Here is a 7766-nt window from a genome sequence, read left to right as displayed (position 1 = left end):
GCGGGAGGAGGGGACGAGGAGGGAACACTTTCCAGGGGATTTCCTGCCCTCTGAGCAGCAGTCACCCTGGAGAGGAAAGCGGCACCTAGAGGCCTGTCCTGGGAGCCAACGAGTCCCTCGGCCCGCAGCAGGCGGCCGGGACTGGGGACCCTGGTGGAGATGTGGGGGTCGGTGCTGCCCGTGGTGGCGGTGATTCCAAATACAGAGCAGGAACGACAATGGTGCTAGCCACAGCAAATAATTTAGCTGTTCTTTATTAAGGGCTTACCCTGGGCCAGGGGCTTAGCTAAGACGTTTACCCACATTGTTGCATTAGACTCTCACAGAACTCCTTTGAAGAAGATAGGACAAGTGCCCCAGAATTGGGAGGAGAGGAAATGAGGCTTAAGAGAAGCTAAGTGGCTGCCCCAGGTCACACAGCTAAGAGGGGCAGGAGGTCGCTCTCCAAGAGGAACAGAGATCTCAGAGATCCACCCCAGAAGCGGGCCCCACAGCCCATTCCTCCTGTTCCTGGCCTCCGCCTCTCACTCTGCAGGCCTGTGGCTTGGGGACTGAGGGAACTAAACCTAATTACTGATACCTCGTGCGGAAATTCTTCTGCCTTTTGGACCCGGCAGGGAGGACGGTGTTCAAGCCATGTTCTCCTGCATGCTTGGCAGGCTTGCTGCCCTGGGACTGAAGGCTGAACTGACTGCACAGCCTTGACTTTCTGTCCTGGAGTGGTAGGTGCTCAGGGCCCGGAGTGAAAAATAGAACTGTGTGACTCCCCAGGATTACAGTTACTGTTCCAGCTGCCCTAAGGGTTTGAGTTGGGTCAGTGCAAAATTTCAGATTGAGCTGTGCAATGACAAACTAATGCAAAGAGCTGCTTAACGGGCATGAGACTTCCGTAAAAGGCTTAAGTGTAGCTGTTCAAGTATCATCTTTGATTTTCTCTTGCCGTCAAGACAGCAGCTGTGTAATGTGGTAGTTGCATGTCCCAGGACGTACCTCTTTGGGTAAACACGGCATTGTCTAGGGACCACTAAATAAGGATCAATTTGACCTATTCTTCTTTAGACCGGAACTAAATACCCCACAGTGACGCCTGTACCTCCTTCTGCTTCTACAGTTCTTAATGAGGTTAGAAGGCAACAGGGGAAAAAGGTTTTTATACAGCATTAAATACAGTAAACGTTATGCTCCTCTTGCATCTAGTGGAAAGCCCAGGATTTCTCTTCCATATTCTCTGGCACAATTGGGTTCATTTATGCCAACATAATAGGAGCCAAATTTTTAAGAATAAGGTTTGAGCTATATTCACTTTCATCACAAAAGACAATAGTTATCCAAAATACGCAAAAAAAACCCTCTTAATACTCAACAATTATAAAACAAGCAACCTGATTACGAAATGAGCCAAAGACCTTACTTAATAGACACCTCACTAAAGAAGATGTACAGATTGCAAATAAGCATATAAAACAGGCTCCACATGATGTGTTATGAGGGAAATGCAAATTAAGACAATGAGATAGCATCACACACCTATTAGAACTGGTAAAGATCCAGAACACTGACAACAACAAAGGCTGGCAAGGCTGGGGAGCAACAAGAACCCTCACTATTGCAGGTAGGAATGCAAAATGGCACAGCCACTTTAGAAGACAGTTTGGCAGTTTCTTACAAAACTAAACATACTCTTACCATATGATCCAGCTATCACACTACTTGGTACCGTCAACTCTAAAACAAATTCATCACTTATTTTACCCTCAAAACGAGTTTATTTGGGAAGAAGCAAAAAATTGCAATTTGGGATGTGCATGCTATGGCAAATCATAAGCAAATCCAGAGAACAAAGGAGGGGAGTTGCTTTTATAGAAAAAAACGGGGGGGGAGTGGGGAGGAGGATGTTCTCAACAAAAGTCCACTGGGGGAAAGCAACAGTTGAAGGCTGCAATGGCTACTCATTGGCTGAACTGTGGCATTTCTCATTGGCTGGGCTGTTGCTGGGTGGGGAGAGAAATGTTCCTTCAGTAGTAATGTAATTGAACTTCCTGTCAGAGATGCCAGCATATGTCTCTTCCTGTACAGAGTAATTGATGACATGTAATAGGGCATGAGAGCTTCTCCTACAGGCCTTCCTGACTCTAATTTAGTTAAGGTTTCTTTGATTAATTTCCACATTTTCCCTTTTGATCAAGATCTTTCTTTGAAAGCATTGCTGGTCAACAGTCAGATTTTCTGCACAGAGTGATTTTTCCCTCAGTGCCAGGAAAGACCTTTCGTGGTTGTTATGTACCACGTTGGAGGGACAGTGCATAGCTGTTGGAAACCATTTAGGTCACACTTGAGTAACAAGGAAGGTTAGGAGGGAGAATTGTAAGGCATTTCACATTGAATGTCTCTATTTATCCAGGGTTGTAGGCGTTGGAGTTCATCTCAAAGTGCTGAGCCAGCATCACCTTACTTGGCACATCATTTTTACAGGAGTTTGACAGGCTGTAAGTACAAAATTTTACAATAAGCATATAGAGTAAGATGAAGAGCAATACTATAAACCAGTTTGCAGGATGGTTCTAAACCAGGAGCCCAGACCTGAAGTCACGAGATGAACAAATCAAAAGATGGTGGTTTGTTAGAAGAAATTGCTTTTAGCCCATGTGCTTGCTCTAATCTTATGTAATCGAGTTTCTACTTCCCCAGAGGCATTCATCCATGTGCACCAGAAGGTGTTCACCATGGCATGGACACCTCCTTGCTCAGCGAGTAGGTAATCAAGGCCTGCACGATTATCCAAGACTACCTTGGCCAATGAGTTAAGTGACTGCTGCTGAGCTGAAATTGCTTTGGCTGTGGAGTTGGTCAACTCGTCTAGAGTCAGGGAGAGATTCCTGATCATTTGTTCCCTAGAACACACTCTGATTCATGGGAAGAAAGCTCCTCCCATGGAGGCAAAACCCAGAGTCATGTACACCTCCTGGGAATTCTCATTCAGAGCAACTACGGAGATTCAATGGTAAAGACCAATGAGAGGTCTGTGTTTGGTTATGCAGAGAGAACAGGACAGTGAATACGGCAAGGGCACACTGTCCCTGGACTCTCGCGCGGTCAAGGTGATGAGTTCCCAGGCATAAAGGTCATTACTGAAACCTCCACAGAAGAAGACATAACCAGGGAGTGTACATAAGGCTCCTGCATATGTGATAACATCTATAGAATGCATAGAGGCATTAGCGTTATATAAACAAGGCTCAGACACTATATTGTTACATACCAACATACACACAACCTAAATACATGGACATGTTAAGAAATATACAAATGATTCAACTTACATTGACAGTCCCACAAAATTCTTCATACAAATATTCAAAAGATCTTGTTTTGACTCTCCCAAGGCTGGGTCAAATTAAAGCAAGGAAAGACTTTAGGGGGCTTAGCACCCTAACCCCATAAAATGGGCCAGCAGAGCAATTTACACAAACAAGAGCATCGGGAATCCCAGCAAAATTACTTATAGGGTAAATGAAGGGGTCATTACCATCTTGGACAGACAGAGGTTTCTCATGGCAAATCCAGAAATCAGAGGGGTTTCCTTCATATTTAGCAAGCGATTGGGAAATATGGACAAGAGCACTGTCTTTTCAGGAAAGAGAGGGAGAAAATTAAGAAACAACAGTGGAAGAGCACATACAGGACGGGTCCAGTCATCTTGGGATAGCTGTCTGCCTCAGGCATTGGGCGCTTCAAATCCTGGTGAGTTTTGTCTTCAGATCACCTGATGGATTGCAGGTACGTGGGGTGTGGTATCTTCCTTAAATGCCACACGTGGGTCCAGGAGTCCACTCCCCGGAGTTTGGTGACACAAGGGTTAGCAATACCTGATAGGGACCCTTCCAATGAGACTGGGGAGTGTCCTTTTGGAGGTGTCTTTTCCAGTAAACAAAATCTCCAGGTTGTAGAGTGTGGTGTTTGGGGTCTTTGTCTTCTGGGAGCGCACTGTGAAAAAGTTACTCTACCAAAGCATGGTTATTTCCAACAGAAGCAATTAGGCCTTGATGATACTGAAGTCTTCCTTTATCAACTGAAGGTGGAGAGAAGCAGGAGCCAAGTGCACTGGGCGACCTGTGATTATCTCAAGGCTGAGAGTTTACGAGTTCCTGAGATTCAGGAGGCAGAGCTTGGGCCAGGTTATCTGGAGGGTTTCTACGAACTTTCCTAATTGAGTCTTAGTAATGCCATTAGGACATTTGACCAGCCTGGAGGATTGGGGATGATCAGCACAGCAAAAATGTGGCAGGATTGTCCAAACAGCACGGACCTGTTGAAGTACTTGACCATGAAATGAGCTTCCCAGTTACTGAAGTTCAAGAAAATCTTTTCTAACAGAATATTAGCCACAGAAGAAGCAGTAGCCTGTCTGCAAGGGAGAGCTTCAGTCCGGCGAGAACAGATACAGACCATGACTGAGGCATATTTATAGCCACGAGACACAGGAGTTGTATAAAATCCCCTTGCCCAACCTTGAATGGTCCATTAGGCAATTTAATAATGTCCAAGAGCGGTGTGAACAGGTTTTTCTGAATTGTATTTTGGGCATTTAGGGCAAGCAAAATAGGCACTTTTTGCATCTTTATTCCTATCTCCCCACCAGGATTGGTGCATAAAGGTTACCATTTCATCTGCAGACAGTGGCTCACGGCATGTGCAGTGCTTACTAACAGGAACTTTGCAGCCTCCAATAGAACTAGGTTTTTCTTTGGCCCAAACCAGAGCTTTCTCTTTTGGTCAAACCAACAATAGCTGAATTTCCAATCTTGCTTTTCCTTGTCTGAGGCCAATCATTGGGCTTCTCCAGCCAGTTTTTCCAAGCTATCATTAGAAGAAGCATCCCCTTGGACCATGACAGAGATTTGACTGCTATTTGCCCCTTTAAGAGCAGCAGTCTTTGCAGAAGCATCACGAAGGGGATTTCCTTTAGCCCCCAGAGAGTCAGGTTTAGAATGCTCTGGGATCTTACTAATAGCTAAAGCAGCAGGTGAGGGTATCGCGTGCAATAGTTTCTGAACATAAGGACCATTTTTGATTTTATCTCTGCAGGAAGTAAGGAACCCATGTTGCTTTCACAACATCCCAAAGTCACAGGCCATTCCAGAAGCGTACCTACTGTCAGTATAAACGTGGCAGTCTTACCCTGGCCTAGGGTGCAGGCCTGCGTAAGTGCACATAATTCAGCTTATTGGGCTGGAGTAGCCAAGGGCAAAGGTGCCACCTCGATTCCATCAAAAGGCATTGATATCGCATATCCAGTACAATATTTACACTGTCCCCCTTTAAATGTGAACCATGAGACATTGGCGTTAATCAGAAGAGTCTCCTGTAGGTCATCACAGGAGTCAGAAGGGGGTCTGTCAGGGGTCACTGGTCATGAAGAACTTTGTTGGTAGCAGAGGGGAGAAGGGCAGCAGGGTTAAGGTTATTGCAGCAAGAAAGTTACATGGGGAGTGGTAAGAGGATCTCGTAAGAGGCGAGATGGGTGGCTGAAAGACATCATGTGTGGTGAGAATTTAGGAGGGCTTCCCCTGCATGGAGCCCAAAATGGTTAAAGGGGACCCCACAACTATTTCCTTGGTGGCCTTAACCAAACAGTGGAGGCAGGTCTGGCTCTAAGGCAAGGAGGGTCCTTGCACTAAAGGGTCCAGTTGCTGGCTATAACATCCTGTGGGTAATGGTGGTCCCTGTGTTTTTTCTTCAGTAGCCCAAGGGCACTCCCTTCCTTCTCATACACAAAAAGAAAAAAGGGAAGCTGGTAGTTTTGATGCCCAAGGGCAGGGGGGATTTATTAAGCTCTTCTTTGAAGTTTAAAGGCTATGTTGTCCCGTTCTCCCCACAAGATCAGGTCAGGGCTACTGGTTTTTAGTAAGACATACAAGGATTTGGCCATAAGAGAAAAATCTGAAATCCAGTTTGGCAGTAGCCAGCCAGCCGAGAAAACCTCGTGGCTGACACCTAGTTTTGGGTTTGGGGAGGCTCAGGACACCATGAAGCCTGTCTGGGTCTAGGAGTAGGCCTCGTTCTGAAATCAGGTGCCCCAAATACCAAACCTGGGTTTGGACAAACTGCAATTTCTCCGTGGTGACCTGCTGTCCCTTTAGGACTATAAATCTGAATAAGTGGATGCTGTCTCCATGTGAGGAGGCCTGAGATGGAGAACAAAGAAGCAAATGGGCTACACAATGCAACAAAATAGGACCTCTGGGAAACTGCATAATCCACATCAGCCTTCAGGACTTGTGAGAAGGAAGGACTTTCAGCAAAGCCCTGAGGTTTCTCTGCCCAGGTGGACTGTTTTCCTTCCCAAGCGAAACGAAGAGGTACTGGGTGTCCTTATCAACTGGGACACTAAAGCACATGCCACACAGGTCAATCACAGGAAAGAATTTACTTTCTCGTGGGATAGATGCCAGCAGCACATGGGGGTCAGGAACAACTGGGTGCCTAGGGGATGAGGATGTTATTCATCGCTCAGAGCTCCTGGAGGAATCTTCGTCCTCGGTCACTGGGGTTTCTTATGGGTAAAGTAGGAGTATTACAGGAACTCACACAGGGGATATTGAGGCCTTGGGATTTATAGTTTTCTATTATTTGCCAATGCCCTGGAGGGCTTCTTTATTTATAGGGCATTGATTAATCTGAGGGACAGGTTTTGAAGGATCTCCTTGAATCTTGATAGGAGGTGCACTGTGGATTCTGCCGATGTCGGTTGCAGACTTTGCCCATAAGGAGGGTGGCTGCTCATCTAACAGGGATAAGTGGCTGGTAGTGTCCTTAAACTTAGTTTTAATGTCATCAGCCACGGAGCAAATGAAAGATGTTGAAGGGTCATTTAATTCATCTAGTTGACCATTCTGATTTGCTGCTATCAAATTCTAGAATTTTTTCCCCTTTCTCCAGAAAATCTTGGCCTAACAGATGAATGAGAGGGGAGGAACTAGGGAGAAGGGTGAGTGCCCCCCAGAGGGCCCAAAGAAAGAGGAATACATTTAGAGATGGGGTCTGTGGGGGTCTGTCTGAGAGCCCACTGTCTGAGCTATTTCAGTACTAATAACAGTGGGGCTGAGCACCGAGAGCATAGCACTGCTGTCAGTAAGTGCAGGGGAAGACTTGTTCCCAGTCTGGAGAGTGGTTTCCCCAAGTTGATTAAGGGAAAGTATTGGGAAAAGCCCCTGTGGTTCCTTGGAGCGCTGTCATTGGGGATGGGGAGGGCATTGAAAGGAAGGGTTGGGGGCTAAAACCCATGGAGTTGTTGAGCTTGCAGAAGTCGCTTTTCCAATGCCCTGGCTTTTTACAGAAAGAGGAGAGACGGAGAGGTTTCTGGTTCCATCCAGAGGCCTGCATTTGTTGGAGTTGGAAATTTAGGATTTTTGTGATCTTTTTCCTAGGTAAGTCCTCTAGGGAGTGAGTGAGCTAATTTGCCAAACTGACCAAATCTGGAGTGGTCATGGTCTCCTACTCCATCCAGGTCCTCTTCACTAAGAGGGAAAGATCCTGGTTCATCTCATTAACAAACCTAGAATTAAAAGCTACCTGAGTGGATGGCTTCCACGGGGAAGCCCGAGTTTTCTGAGAAAGCGATCTGAAGTCCATTCAAATAATGTTGAACAGGTTCATCAGGCTTTTGCGTGCAAGCCTGAGTTTTGTTCCAATTGACAGGCTTGGGAAAGTCTCCTGGGATGGCTTGGTGGAGCTTTCCAGCAAGTGTTCTAGCCTCTTGCCAAAAG

The sequence above is a fragment of the Equus quagga genome, chromosome 16 (assembly GCF_021613505.1).
Source record: "Equus quagga isolate Etosha38 chromosome 16, UCLA_HA_Equagga_1.0, whole genome shotgun sequence".
In the NCBI taxonomy this organism is placed as follows: domain Eukaryota; kingdom Metazoa; phylum Chordata; class Mammalia; order Perissodactyla; family Equidae; genus Equus; species Equus quagga.
The sequence above is the reverse complement of the archived record's forward strand: the minus strand, read 5'-3'. Positions refer to the sequence as shown.